This window comes from Cyprinus carpio, unplaced genomic scaffold (genome assembly GCF_018340385.1).
Source record: "Cyprinus carpio isolate SPL01 unplaced genomic scaffold, ASM1834038v1 S000006749, whole genome shotgun sequence".
In the NCBI taxonomy this organism is placed as follows: Eukaryota; Metazoa; Chordata; class Actinopteri; order Cypriniformes; family Cyprinidae; genus Cyprinus; species Cyprinus carpio.
This window is the reverse complement of record NW_024879348.1, coordinates 783,618-800,206: the sequence shown is the minus strand read 5'-3', so window position 1 is coordinate 800,206 and position 16,589 is coordinate 783,618.

Here is a 16,589-nt window from a genome sequence, read left to right as displayed (position 1 = left end):
AGGTGCTATATGCCAGTATTAATGAATGATTTGAAATATTCATACTGTATAATCATATATATGCATACATATAAATACACACACACATGCATCTACAAACAACAATAAATAACGAAATACTGAATTATAGATAGATAGACAAGACTGTGAACAAGATTGTGCCCAAAGAACATTGTGTCATTACTAAATTGTTTTCATCACTTAAATACTGAAATGCATCAAGAGTGATACATAATATACAAATACATAAAAGACACTGTCTATGAATGTGACACTGTCTACCTTGGTTCCCAGAGAAGGGAACGAGACACTGTATCCTCTAGAGGTAGCTATGGGGTATGGCGATACTAGTGTCTGAAGCATACATCTAAACACAACAATAACATTGGCTGGTGACAGCCTGTGACATTATCATTCAGCACGACCACAGTATAAAAGGGCACCGGGAGAACACGACATCCGCTTTTTCATCTGAGGGCTCACGTCTGAAGCATGGCAAGGGAACTAGAGGACGCAGTGTCTCGTTCCCTTCTCAGGGAACCATGGTTACATACGTAACCTGAGATGTTCCCTTCTGAGGGAACTTCGAACTGTGTCCTCTAGAGGTTGCTATGGGGAACGGTATACCCACACTGCCACCAGTTCTGAATAAACCCGCTCAAAGAACTGACTCGACAGATCGTTGATAGCAACACTCAGAAATGTATCAACAGAGATATATAAGTTGAGTGGAGCCCAAGGTGAGAACCAGGGCCTAAACCAAAGTCATAGAAAGGGAATGAAGCTGACAGCGTGTAACCATTACCATACAGGTTTTTCGAAAGTGCGCAAAATGCTTAGGATGCACACTTACCACAATGTGGATTTTAGAAAGAGCACAGAAGCTCAGATTGTGCACTTACCATAGCATGGATTTAGAAACACTGTTGCTTAAGGGGGTAACCAAAGCTGTATTAAACCAGCCTAGGAACCATACATGACTGTGGGACGCTCACAGAACAGCCTCCGAAGCATCTGGTGCGCTTGCAAGAAACCCTTCATGGTGAGGGGAGCACAGCTACCCCACTTAACAAGCAACCCACCAGGGAGGAAGGAGATGGCTCAGCCACCTGGCTTTTCTGTTATACAGAGCTCAAAAGAGCGGAGGCCCAACTTCAAAAATAGAAGGGGGACTCAGACACTGAAATCGAGAGGGGCATACTCATATGAAACTCCCAAGGATACTGCTAAGCTCAACCCACAAGGAGAGCGGCTCAACAGGGAGGTGGAGAGAGGCCTAACAACCTGAGGCCACTACTCAATGGAGCTCAAACAAGAGGAGAACTCAATGAGAGAAGTCCTCCGATGCTCAATCAGGAGCGGCAGGCTCAAAGACAACCCTCCGAGGTGAGGGGAGCACTGCCTGGTTTGACCTAAATAGAGGCAGCTTATCAGGGAGGCAGCAAGCGGCCCAACTACCTGATGTCACTGCTATGGACCTCAAGAGCAGAGGGTTCAAACCCTAGCGAGGAGAGAGAGGAACCCAGCTCAACCGAAGCGATCAATAACCCAGGGTCAGAGGACCTAACTCTTAAGTCGAGAGGAGGACTCACTCAGTCTGCCCAGGACCGGCAAGGGACCCTCCCGAAGTGAGGGGAGCACACCCAAGTCCGGGGAGCAGAAGATCGCAAATAGGACATCAGAAATGGGATCTTCCTAGAATGGGATCACACATTTCTACAGGGAACAACAGGGTCCCAAGATAGAGGCAACTGACCAAGGAGGTGACAGAGACGGGCCTAACACTCAGTTTCGTTGCAAATGGAGTTTTTTGAGAGCAACGCTCTTGGCTCTCAAGGTGAGATGGGCCCTTACAGCACATACTGGAAGTGACTTATAGCTAACCCTCACAGTGAGTTGAGCACTTCTCAGCTCGGCCAGAAGCAGGTGCTAGATTAGAAGGGGTAACCCAGCAGGGCCCAATAAGAGACAGTCCACTGGTGCAGCTGGACACGGTCTCATGCTCTCTATCTCGATAGAACAGAAGCACACAAAAGGGGTTTATGCAGAAACACAAATCCCTCGTACCTCAGGGAATACAGTGTACTCAAACCCACTCTGCAAAGAGTCGATTACTGGTTCAACCATAAGGGCAGTTTGAAAGGGAGGACCCGCAGGCCTGACCGTCTATGGAGTGTTGAGCCCCTCAATGCCTCAGCAAGAGGAGCTCTAGATCAGAGAATGTGATTGATGGTTAAGGAAAGACTCAAATCTCAGGAGACCCCTCAGGGTGAGAGATGAGTAGCACACCCTGGCAAGTTTAGGATAGGTAGCATGTCACAAGGCATGTACTCAGAAGAGTACAAGCCCACAAGAAGGACCCGCAGGTTCTGAGGGTGCAGCGTTATACTGGGGACCTGATGCTGGGAGGCTTCCGCAGAAGCCCAGGCTGCATGTCCAAGCTGAAGATGAGGGCTATCACTAGCCTGGATCCAGTACAGATGAGTAAAACTGTCACTATAATCGGTCATCAACAGCAGAAGGTCCTAACTTAGCAGAGGGGGTCAAATCTAAAAAGTCAGAAAACAGAACAGGTCAGAGTAGCGCTGCAGAGAATGGCTAGTATTGAATACACAAAAACTAGCAGTAGAGTAGATGAAACTGATTGTACTCACCAACCATGGCTTCCGCGCATGACTCAGGCTCATGGATATAGGCTGGAGGCAAAGTCCGAAGAGCACTGGGGTCCGGACCATCAGTAGGTAGTTCTACGAGACATAGAAACTAGCCAAAACATCATAGGGCCAGCATAAGAGACTGCAATGCAAGCACAGGAGGCTCCTACCTAACCTCAATTAGGAGGGAAGATTTTTAGGGGAATTATGGGCAGGAAGATGAGAGCAAATACTCTCAGGGTGAGGTGAGTAGATGGCTCAAGTTTTACTTTGGTCCATATGGGAGTCACCTCCCTCAAATCTTGACTTTCACTCTTTGACCCATGCCCTTATGAGCCCTATTCGCAGGTGGGGGAGGGGTGTGAGTCGCGACACTAGTCTTCTGAGCCCTCCTTTGATCCTTAGATCGATACAGAAGATCGATTAAGAAGAAAGCCCTTCACTTTCAACCTGATATTTTCCAGATTCACCCACAGATGTCTCTCTGTAACCACCATGGCCTCCATGGATCTGTCAGTGGCATTGGTGGAGGGCTTAGTGGCACGGAGAGCAAGATCTGTGGTGCGACGCAACTCAGTCACCTCATCAGGGGATAGACCAGGGGTGGCGAACTCTGGTCCTGGAGAGCTGCAGCCCTGCAGAGTTCAGCTCCAACCCTAATTAAAATTCACCTGCCTGTACCGTTCTAATAACCCTTCAGACCTTGATTAGCTTGTTCACGTGTATTTGATTAGGGTTGAAGCAAAACTCCGCGGCTCTCCAGGACTGATGTTTGCCACCCCTGGGAAAGACCCTGACCTTTGTCCAGGTCTTTCAGCAGATCAGCCTGATAAGCCTGAAGCACCGCCATGGTATGCAACGAGGCTGCAGCCTAACCTGCTGCCGTATATGCCCTGCCATTCAAACAAGATGTATCCTGAAGCGGTTTGGATGGTAGGGAGGGAGCCTTAAGAGAAGATGTCTCCCCATACGGTGATTGCAAGCCAGCGTCTCTTCAAAAGGAGGCATCTTCTCATAACCATTCTCACACATACCCTCAGTGTTGGCATAACGAGTAGGCTGGAATCTAAGGATGTGAGATTAGAATGGATTTTTCCAAGCCTTCTCAATCTCCACATGGAAATCAGGGAAGAAATGGAAGGCTCACCTGAGCTGGGGGACTATGGCTAAGAAGAAAACGCTTGTCGAGGCGGCCTCGAGGCGTCAGTTTCTTGGCCCACTTCCACTGCACGTCAAGCCTTGCCATGGCACGATACATAACCTCAAGCAGTTCATCATACTGGGGCAGGAACATTGAGAGGACTCAGTCTCAACTTCTTCGTCCTAATCTGACATCTCCTGCTCATCCTGGCTTGGTGCCAGCAGAGCACTAGCCGCTGGATCAGACGATGTAAGAGAGATAGCATCATCATCCAGCAGCTCACTCCGTCTGTGACTGATGAGTGCAAAAGGGAAAGACCCTTTTCAACTCAACAGCCAGGTCCACCTGCGATCTCCACAAGCCCATTTTCCTCTGTGCCTCAGCAGCGGCGGGTCCTGAACCACGAGGAGCTGATGGCTGTTCCTCTTTCCTCGAAAAGAGAGACAAACGAGAGTGGAGCTTTTTCATATGAAAATGCTCACAGTGCACTCAAACTCTCCCCTTGAGGACATTGTGTGCGTGCTCTTTGCCCAAACAAAAGATGCAAAGATTGTGTGTGTCATCAGGTGTCAAAAAATGAGGACACAGATCCACACACTTCTTAAACGCTTTACTAGTGCTCGCCATGGTAAAGAAGAATAATAGTTCTTACTAGAAATGCACGCTTCAAACAAAACAGTCCTTGAAGTTGAAGGAGAGGATGAAGTGTTCTCCTGGCGCCCTTTTCTACTGTGGTCGCGCTGGGTGATGACGCCATAGGCTGTCGCTGGCCAATGTTATTGTCTTGTTTAGATGTATGCCTCAGACAACGGTGACGCTGAAGGTGTTCCCCATAGCGACCTTTAGAGGACACAGTTCGAAGTTCCATCGGAAGGGAACTTGGTTTCCTATCCAGCAATCACCATACTGTCTCCCAGCATGCCTTTCTACACACTCTGCCTTTAAAATAGTAAGTCAACAACAACAGCAGTGAAGTCAAGTCCCATGCCCTCTCTCTCCATCTATTTTCCTCTCTCATTCCCTCCATTTCCCAAAGGACCTTCTTAGTGTTACGAGAGTTCTGGTCTGATGACTCGCCCTCAACCTGTCCACCTTCTCTCATCTCATCTCTAATGTGTTGTCTTCCCTGTTGATCCCACAGGTGCACATATACATGCACATAGACACATAGTTCCCAGTTATGCTTCATAAATATAGACTTTGTCTTAGATGTTTCTCCTAAAAAAAAAACTGAAACATATAAGACAATTAATCCTTCATTAACCCTTTAAAGCCTACTTTATTATAGTTTAAACTCAAATTTCTGAGGCTTCCAAATGATCAAATGTAGTCTCATTAAAAATCATAGAAAATCAACATAAGAATAACTTATGTATTTTAGCAATATTTCAAGATGAAAACTTAATGAACTAAAGCTTAGTTCATCAAGTTCTTTTGCTTATTTAAATTTACTTGATTATCCATATATTTTTCTTTTTACAGAATCACAGTGCATTGTATGTTTATTCATCCATGGTAAAAAACTACAGAGCTTTGATCATAAACATTTAAATATCATCTTAAGACATATTATTGGGAGATATAAAATGACAACTGATATTTATATTCATTTTATACAATATATCTTCTATACCGTTATAAAAATCTAATTGATTTACATTACAAGCACAGAATTTCATCTTTTTGGTCATATTATTATCAGAAACTGCTATACATTGCATATTTTTGCTCAGTTTTGACCTCTCAATGAGGCGTTTTTTATCTCTGCAAGTGTAAGCTCCTTTTTCTGACTATATCATGCTATATGAGTCATAAAAGCCAGATGAATCAAATTTGATGCTGAACAAAAAACATCTGTAAACTTTTGTCAGATGTTTCAATAAAGGATTCCATTAAGAAAATAGTGTTTTTTTCTTTTTCTTTTTCTGGCTATTAGCAATATTGGCATATTGCTAATAGCCAGAGAAAAAAACAAAACAAACAAACAAAAAAAAAAACCAAGGTTAAGCTACACTGCTAGTGTGGTTTACAATAAAACGTTATCATAAAATGGTGAAAATAAATAGATATTATTCTTTCATGGTTTAGAATGAAGGTATAGGTCAGCTATAATTCTCTAGGAAGAGCTGGATGAGAAATTACTTTAGCAATATTGATTTCTAAGAGAAACATTTGTAATTTATTCAGTTGTTATTCATCTTTACAACAGGCAGGCTTCACACGTACATGCACACACACACAAACAAACACACACCTTCAGTTCCTTTTGTTGAGCTGAGAACGTGTTCAAAATGTGGATGAACTGAGGGAATACATGTATGTGGAGATACAGGAAGACTAATGAAAGCATTTCTCCAGTCTCTCTTGCTCTTTCTTTTCTTTTCATGCCAGTGTGTTGTTTTCCTCTGCCCTGTGTTTGTCCTCCAAATTGAATTATTCCTTTGACGTGGCGATAAGGGACGGCTTTAGTCCATTATGCAGAGACCATCTGCGTTTCTGAAATATGTTTTGCAAAGGCACACACTTGTACCTGAGGGGGATCTTACGAATACACACACAAACACAGAGCGGACTCTCTGTTCGTTCTCTCACTAGCTCAGCTTCACCAAATGTTAGTCAAAGTATTCCCAGATCCATGTCAAGGCTTTTTTCAAAAGACAGCAACCTGCAAACAGCCAGAGGGTTTAGTTATGTTTCCAACCAACAGTTGAGTGCACCTCAAAAAAACACCATAACATCTCAAAATGCATCCAAAAAGCAGCATCTAGCCAATGTCTCCCTCCCTCCTGGTGGACATTACCTCTGAAAGCTGCACAGATGGTTTTCTGTGGCTCCTCTGTGTCTTCATTACCCGTGCAATTACTAAGGGAGGACGCCCACAATTACAACCAACAGCCAGAGCCCACGCCGCAGCACTCAGTATTTATTACTGCTACACCTGCACTAGCGCGGCCCAGGTGTTCCCTCTGTCACAACACTGGCCATGTCATTTTCATATTTTAGTCTCTGGGTTTATGGATAAAATATGAAAATCTGTGGCAGACCTTTACATTCAAGCATTGTTGATTTTGTACAAAGTATTGGAGCCATAATTTGGATATTCTATGCAACATTTGCATTTTTTTTTTTTGCATTATTGACACACTATTTTCCTAATAAATGTTGTACAGTTGCTTTGACACAGTCTGTATTGTTAAAAGCACTATATAAAAAAAGGTGACTTGACTTGACTACCGTTAGTCGACAGAGAGACATAAACTTCACTCTACTGGGAAAAGGTTCTGCTTCCTGCTGATTTATTATAATTATTGATATTACAAATGTGCGCTAGTATGGCAGCTAATTAGAATTTTTAATCACATAAAAGCTCATAATTTTTGTAGGTAGTGCATCTGTTCCTCTTAAAAAATGAAATAGAAAAGAAAGAAAAAAAAAAAGAAAAGAATAAAAAAAAGAAAAAAAAAGAAAGAAAAGAAAAGAAAAAGAAAGAAAAATGGAATAATATTTGCAAAGGCAGTAATTTGACTGCATAAAATTGATCAAAAGTGACAGTAAAGACATTCAAAATGTTTCAAAAGATTTCTATTTGTTATATTCTGTTCTTTTCAACTTTCTATCTATCCAATTTTCTTTCCATTATATATATATATATATATAATATAATAAGCATATTAGAATTATTTCTGAGGGATCATGTGACACTGAAGACTGGAGTAATGGTTGCAGAAAATTAATCTTCTTTCCCATCACAGAAATAAACTACATTCAACATACATTAGAATAGAAGAACAACAGTTGTTTTAAAATTGTAATAATATTTCACAAGATTACTGTTTTTACTGTATTTTCAAAATGTGCAGTTATATACATATATATCAAGCTCATGATTGTGAATGGTGTGTGCTCAAATCACATTTTACATAAACTGGATTTCATATCATCTAGAGGGCTATATTAGGAAAATACAAAGAAAAAAATGGCAGAGTGGCAGACAAACTAATTAACTTCAAATTAACATCAACACCAACACCAAAAACAAAGTTATTAACACCTGAATCCATAAAGCAGTCTTAAATATTGTCATATCCCTTTACCAGCAGCCGTTTAGCTAATGACTCTGCAGTTGTGTCACTAATGAGATTCCAGTGAGTCAGAACTGAGTAAATCATTCAGTTGTTCAGCTGACAGATCTTGAAGTCTCGAACGCTCATTTGGAGGAACAACAAGTCCATGGAGTGCTTCTTCAGCAGCAGTACTCATGACTACAATATGCTAATGCAAGTGAAGTGGATAGTACCAACTCAAGACACACACATACACAAGCACACATACTCACAATTACCAGACTGGGGAGTATCCTACATTGTGGAAAATGATTGTTTTAACACCTATTTTAATAAAGAAATGATGAAAACATGGGCACTAAATCTGAGCTGAAAGGTCTGGGATAAGTTTTTTAGTCAATATATTCATATTCGTATATTCGTAAGTGTATATCCACTGACACTATTAACAAGCTACAAATATTAACATATTTTTGTTTAATTGTTCATTTGTCCATCTATTTCAAACAGTTTGATGAATTCAAGCCAGTCAGTGAGCGTGTTGCAGGAATGAGAGATAAGCATTATCTAACCCAACCTCACCTGACTTTTCACCACTGTTCCCTTCTTTTTATTTTTATCCTGTAGACTATTTTCCCATCCAAATTTTGAGATAAAGCACTGTCTCCCATTCCTCCTCAGAGAAAAACGCCTCTGGAACAGGGACAGAAACAGAAAAAAGTGAGAGCAGAATAAAACAGAAGAGAGTAGCTATTTCTTCACTCTAGAAAGTTGGTGTCAAACTTTTCACTTCTATGGAAACAAGAATCTGTATTCATGCAACTTGAAAAAATGACACAAAAACACCTAAACAAGCTTTCACACATATGTTTACTTAGCCATCTACTGTAAATGGGGACTATATGGTTTATATGCTTAAAAAATAATGGCCTGTGATTGTAAGAGCTATTTATTTCTACCCGATTTAACCCATAAGATGTAGTAGTTTTGTTTGTATAAATTTATGTATTTAGGTTGATTCCACATTAAGGTAATAAAGGTAAATTTATTTTATTTTTTTTACATTTCAAAAAACATTTTTTACTTTTATTTGTTCTTCCAAATGATGACGTCCTCAGATGTCCCCAAAGAAAGTTAAACCTATTTTATCGATACCTTTTTCTTGTTGTCCTATAAAGCCTCCTTAAACCAAGAACAATTTACTTGAGAACCATAATATACATTTTTTTTTTTTTTTTTTTCTTTTTGTTGCCCCATTGGCAAATTGTTATCTTATTTTAAACAACTCCACAATTTTGTTCCGTAAGAAAAATAAATCTCTCTGAAGTCTTAATATCTCATGCAATCAAGCATCTTGCTTTAGGTTTGTTTACATATTTTTACTTAATAACAAGACACAAATGCTAAAGAAAAAAACTTTTTTGTATTGCGATAAAGGGACAAATTTAAGCCTAAAGCTAAGTAAACCAACACACACGCCTCACCACTACCAGCTGGGCCTTTCTTTTTGGTCAAACCATGTCTTTATACTCTCAAGTCTTGTAAACAAGTTAATTTAGCAAAAAATGGTTTGCAGTTACACTCTTGAGATGCAGTAGCCTTTGCCACTAATTAAAAAACATAACGTCTGCTTATTAGGCAAATGAACCAGAGGCTAAATTTAGTGGACTGTGCTGAAAAGAGAAAATTATAAACCAAACACACTAATTTCACTTGAATATTTAAATAGGCCGTGAAGAAGATGAAAAAGATTTTTTAAAACTTATTTCATTACTCTGAAATATTAATGAGTTTAATATTAATTAATAACTATTCAAAGAATGGCAGTGAAAAAAAAAAGTATCCAAGTTTCTGAAAAATGAAATCATCTGAAGTTGAAGTGCAGCATCTTAACTGACCTCAGTAAACAGCTTTAAAAGCAAGTCCAGACATTTATATTTTTGCATATAAGGGTGTGTGTGTGTTTGAGTAGGTGTGTGAGTGGGTGGATTATTGAGTGATGGAAGTACGACTGCAAGCGTTTTGTCTTCATTTACATACTTCACCTCAACTTGCGGCTGCATTTGCATATTTGAAAACAAATGGGATTTCCAATCAAGTGCTTGATATCAGGCCAATCAGAACAAAAAAAATTTTTAACTCCACACCAGAGTTAGAAGTAAATAGCTATTTTTGGCCCTGCCAAGAAAGAAATATTCCAAGGTCATGGCAAATGTGACCCGAACAAATGCTCTCCTAACATGATTTAAATACTTTTGTAGCCGGAAGGCGCCGTCTGCCAGTTTCTGCCTCTCCTTGTGTATCACTGGAGGGGTTTTGGAGCCCCAGCCTGAGCTTCAGTGGCAGGGAACACGTTGGGACAGCTTCTCCGCAGGCAGCAGATCAAAGCCAAGTAACGAGATTCCAAGAGCCGCATGTGGAGAGATGCTGGATTAGCAGGATTAAGTGGGAACGCACCACTGCTTGGGGAAACGCTTCCTTCAGGACTCGAACGGGGAAGCCTGAACTCACCGGGGCCAGCCGAGAGCCAGAGGAGCCAGGGCCAGGGCCACCTTCTCTGTGAATTTCATCTCGAAATGGCACGGTTTGGCAGGGGACAATATAAATCTTGCTTTATCTCAGCTCTCCGGTGCTTATGTTTGGTTTATTTTTTTCCTCCTTCTGGGGAAAAGAGGATTGTATTGCTTTTCTTTCTTTGTTGCATTTCTGGTCTGCCTCCACTTTTGTTCTTCTCGTTCCAGAGACGGCCACTAAGCCATCCGAGCCATCGAGGGGTTCTTAAATTGGCTGAGACGGATGAGAGCGATGTACAAACACACTCGTGCACATAAAAACTGTGAAACGGCACTTTATTTTTTCCATTCCACTGAGTCATAATTGCCCAAGGAATAGAGTAACAAGTCTACGAGGGCGTTTAGAAATGATCATGGCTAGATAATGGCGATATTTCTGCGAGGCAACAAACGCTGTGAGAGAAAAGGCTAGAAGCATTATCTGGATACATTTAAGTGTTGTGTTTCACGAAGATTGGCATCACTGGGAGCTATTTGGACTGGAAGTTCACTCCTAGTTCTGCAGGAACAAGAGTTGGCATTTCATCTGCTACAAAAGCGAACAGAGTACCTACATAAACTACTGCTGTTGCTCTATAAAGTGTTATTGATTGATTTTGAATTGAAACCTGCTAACCTCTTGCTCAGGAAAAAATAATTTGATAACACTTCACACTAAGAATCAATTCATTAGCACTAGTTAATGCGTTAGATTTCATTAAATATGAACATTAAAGTGTACTGTAATAATCTAGGTAAATGTTAATTTATTGAACAAAACAACATCAATTACATTTGTTAATTTAGCATTTAGTAATGTAGTTAATTTATAATGTTAATTTGTATAGTGTACTACATTAAAATATACATTAAAAGTAGAAAAGAATTTACTTAAAATATTAAATATAAATCGCACATCAATTACACTTATTAATTCGATATGTTCAAATGTGGCAAAAACAGAAGCTACAATATTAGCAGATATGTAAAAAGAATGAAATGGATTCATATTATTAAAAAAATAATAATTTTCTACATTTTCTTTCACTTTATGTATGTTTTCTAAAATTACTGAAACTTTTTTGTAAGCGGGCCTGCTGTGTTTTTCTGTTAACTTCATGTGCTAAAAATAATAATAATAATAATTTAAAAAAATGTCTCACAGTATCCAAAATTAAACAAATAAAGAAGTTAACAGAATAAATAAAGTTAATAGAATAAATAAACACTGTAAACAATGTATCCAATGTTAAAAATGCAAATGAAACATAACCTAGTTTGAAAAAGTATTGTTCAATGTTAGTTCATAATATCTAATGCATTAACCAAAGGTTAACAAATAAAACATTTTGAACAAATTGAACAATTGTAAAGTTATACAGAGAATATGTTCCTTAAATCCAGGGATAAAACACTTTCTCCACACTTTTAGTATGATTAGTGCTGTCTTCTTTGGAGGAACAACAAGTCTATACTTAAACACTGGCTCTATATGACAGCTATATAAATATAACAGTTGCAGTCACTATGAGTGTCATATCAGACAACCATTAGTTTCCCTTATATTTCCCTATGGGCCTTTCCTACAATGCAACAGTCAAAACATATAAGAAATGTGGTACCTCAAGGCGACCTCTGGTCAGGGCACATGCAGGCTGCATATAAGTAGATTTGTTCTGCCCATTAATCTTGACAACGTGCCTTTATAGGTCCATGGTACCCTGCTGGGCTGGGATGTGTTTTGTTTTGCTCACTGTTAGCGATATTAGTGTGACATTGGGTCCCATTCCACCTTCTCCAGCTTATGAATTAGGGAGAAAACTCCCTTTAGAGGGTTCCACCATCACTCACAGAGACAGTGGTACACGGCTGTTAATACTCTACTCACTGTGGTTCAACCCTAGCAGTGCGACCTGGCTAGTCCTGTGGGACTGCATATGTGATTAATGTAGCATTCTAGCCTGGGAGTTTTCATTTTCCCCCTATCAAGGGAACCAGTCTCTGGGGGTCTAGCTGGTGTGGGTGAAACTGTGTTCTCTACTGTTATTCTCAGGTGTCCCAGAAGGAGAAACAGCACCCTCAGTGTATTACCCCAGTGTGGTTGCCATAGAACGTTGACACCAGGGTTGAGAAGCTACAAGCTGCTCATAATTTAAAGCCACTACTAATAAAAACTACTTTTAAATGTATTTGTTTATTTTCTCTTAATTTCTCGTCAACTGAGTAATATTTATCTATTCAATTTTACCAGGTAAATTTACGCTAAATACCACCAAAACACTAGAAACGAGTCAGATAATACTGATGTATTGCAAGTAGGCGAATCGTTTCATTCGAACAGTATAAAGAGCCGGTTCAGTGATTCTTTTACGTCTTCGTTCTTTGAGTCGCTGACTTGAGAATCCTTTGGATTGATTCAGTTTATTTCGTTAATGAATCGAAACATTCATGATGCTTATAAGTAAATGTAAAAAGTAAAATCCAGACGTGAAGCGGTACACTGAAAAGATTTAACCCAATTCACGAAGTGGATGTCGCTAATACTGACGAACAGCCCAAAGTGCTAATTTTGCAAAATTACTGTGCTATACTACTTTGTATATTAAAATAAAAAACCACAGACATCTGCACAGAGAATCGCATCATTTCAACAAACTGTCCAATTAAACAGATTCACTCAAATGATCTGGCTCCCCACTACGTTGTATCAGGGAATGAATGTATAGGCCTATATTTGTCGAACAAATCCAGTTATTACCTCAGTATGCTTGGCCACAGTTAGAACTACAGTGTACTGTTTAATACCACTGCGTAGTCGGTTTCAAATCCACCTGTCGTTAAGTCGAGCGATCTAAATATTGTTGCGCATGCGCACTACGACTGCTTTCAGATACTCCACCTTCAGAGGGCAGAGTTATAGGGATAGTTCACCCAAAAATGAAAATAGTCATCTTTTACTCATCCTCATGCTGTTCCAAACCTGTATGAATTTCTTTCCTATGTTGAACAACAAAGAAGATATTTTAAAGAATGTTAGTTAACCAAACAGTTGCTGGTAGCCGCACTCACTTCCATGCTGTAAGTAGGCTATTTTCATTGTTATTTTAGGATAACTACATTAACTAACGTTAAAACAATAGAACCCTATTGTAAAGTGCTGCTTGTCTTTTTACTCTTATAAGGCAAAGTCCACTGGTTATCAAATCCAAACCCACAAAACAACACGAAATATGCAGGAATAAAGCAAAGTATGTGTTTGTATCTGTGTGATGGGCACAAAAAGTATGGAACAAAATCACTTTGGCACAGAAGAGGTCAATTGCAATACAATTTTGAAATTTGGGGCAGCAATTGGCTTGGAAATTGAAGCAAAAGACAGTCCAATTTACGGACCATTTCAATTCCATCCCCATCTCCAGCTGGAAGGCTATTCTGAAACCAGAACTGCCACAGAATGCAACTTGCTTGCGAGACTTGAGTATGTTTATCACGTAAAGGATCTACCACACACACACACAAACACTAACCCAGCTCAGTGGTGTCTCAGCAGAGCAGGCCCTATTATCAGCGCTCTAAAGCTTGGTCATAAGTGCTGGTGATTGTTCACACTGAGGCAGAGAGGGCACAGGAAATGTGTCATTTTACTTCACTCTCAGAGACATGATCACAGCAAAACGTCCCAGTGACAGGGAATGTAGCCACAAAATGTAGCCACTGTGCGTCTGAGTCCTTATATTCCTTAATGATGATGCTTCAATGATTCTTGGGGAAGCACCAAAATACTTGATCTTAACTATATTATACCCTCTCATACAATTTAAATGCCAAAGTGTTAAGAAAAAAAAACTATTATTTTTTGTTCAGTATTTACCATATTTATTAAAAGCACCATGGCTGTATTTATTACAACAAAACTGTGCATTTTAACTACATGTTGTCAAATGAACATTAATTGCTAATTTAAGTATCACAAGTAAACACGATAATCATTCTTAGTTTATTTTTAGTATATTACATTACCAAACGTAATGATAGTGTTTTAGCGAGTGAGCTGATTCAGACCAATGAGTTTAACTACAACTCATTGGTGAATCATTTTGATTGATCTAACTTAACTTGTTCATGAATCAAACTAAAGTGTTGACACTGTATGTTTGTTTTATGTGCTAATGTCAGTACAGTGACAAGAAATGACTAAAAATATTTGTCTAAAATCTAAAATTGCTTTAAAATGAGTACAGTATAAAAAATATTTTTCAAATGTTTTACAAGGATATACTATTTCTGTCTTTCTACTTCAAAATGTCATTTTTAATTCAAAGATACTTTCTGTTTTTATTTCTTATTATTTGTGAAATTTAATAGCAGTTTCTGAAAACTGTTTCAAAGTAAACCAATTTTTCTTAAGTGTAAAACCAAATAATAATATTAAAGAACAGAAATTTATTTGTAGTAAAACAAAGATTGCTGGAGTATGTTTTCAAGAAGATACTATTTAAGTCTTTCTACTTAAAATAAATGTTTAATTCACTTGAACATTTCTTTGTAACTAACTTCTGATTGAAAATAGTTTTTACATAATTTTTTTCAGTGATGTACTTGTTCACTTTGTTGATGTTACATAACTTAATTATGTGCATTTTACTTAATTTCATGTGTGGAAAAGTTACGAAAATTACCTTCTTTTTTTTTTTTTTTTTTTTTAAATCAGTGTAAAGTGTTTATTGTCTCTAATATTTAGAAAGCCCATAACTTATGTGGCACTTTATTTATATATTATGGAACTGAATGTTATGTTAGATTTTTTTTTTCTTTTTAATAAATAAAAAGTAACCAGCTCTCGATTCCCAACCCTACTGTACCACAAGCAGATTTGGTACTGAGATAAACATAAACTGAATTTCCTTAGATGAGAGCAGTAGAGAAACTATTTACCCAAACTTATGTTTTTCACTCCCTTGATAGCTCTTCTTTCTTCCAATTGTCAAATTTGACAAATTTGATTGGTCTAACCTTTACAGACCGACTTAAAATCAGATTAAGAGCTTTCCGGGGCTCAGCTCTGACAGATCTTGAGGACCATTGCAATTTGTTTGATAATCTCTTCCTCCTTGTTTTTTCCACCCTTAAATCTCATCTGTTTGTGTCCTATTACTCACCTTCATTTGCTATTCTACGCTCTTCCCCTTTTCCCTAATGCGGCCCCTTCTCTCTATCCCTCGTTTTCATATTACCGTCTCTCTAGCCTTGTTTTATCCCTTTATTCCTGGCTGTCTCCCCCCCTCTCTCCGTAATAACAGGCCTATGGTAAATGCTGCTCCCTCATGCCCTCCCTTGCTCTCTCCCTCTCCCACCAGCCAAATTACCAGTTGGTTACTATAGAGACGTGTTTATAAATGCTCTTTCCTCTTTTTATGATTCCCAATCTCCCCTTTTTCTCTCTCCACCTCCCCTCCTGATTTTCTCTGCCAGCATTTCCTGCCTTGCTCGGCGTCTATTCTTTCCCTTTTTTCCTTTGCGTTCTCTTATTATCCTTTTTTTCCGTCTCCATTCTATTTTTTTGCCCTCTCCGTTCATTTTATCATTAATCGGATTGTGTTTTTCATAAGTTGTCATCATCGCTTGAATCTCCCCATAGTTCCCGGCGAGACCGATCGGCTTCTGTGACACATTTTGATTTGTTGTGCAGCTCTCGCTGTCTTTCACTGCGGAGAAGCCCTCGGTCCCATCTCAATTAAACAGCTGCGTCAAATGACTAATAATCTAAGATGTTTACCTCACAAGCTGACTTTCTGTGCTGACACAGATTTCTTGAAAAAAAAAAGAAAAAGAGGACTGTGTATTTGCTAAAGATGTTAAAGGAAGATTACAAATTGGACTGTATATCATTTATCAAATTACGCTGAGGGAACCTTTTCACTAATCAAGTTAGGAAGAAGGGAATAAAAATGATAAATACCAAATACTGCATCCATCAGTCAAATTTTATCTAGAAAGCACATTTCAAATGCAGCTTAATATGTTTAGAGCAAAAGGTCAAAACAATTTAAAACAGCAAAACGTATAAGTGTCACGGGAGACAAGTAGGCCTACAGTCTGCTGTAAATTCAGTCAGCATTTATTCACCTATATTCGTTCCAAACCTTTATAAAAAACTTATGTTTTGAGTAATTTGACA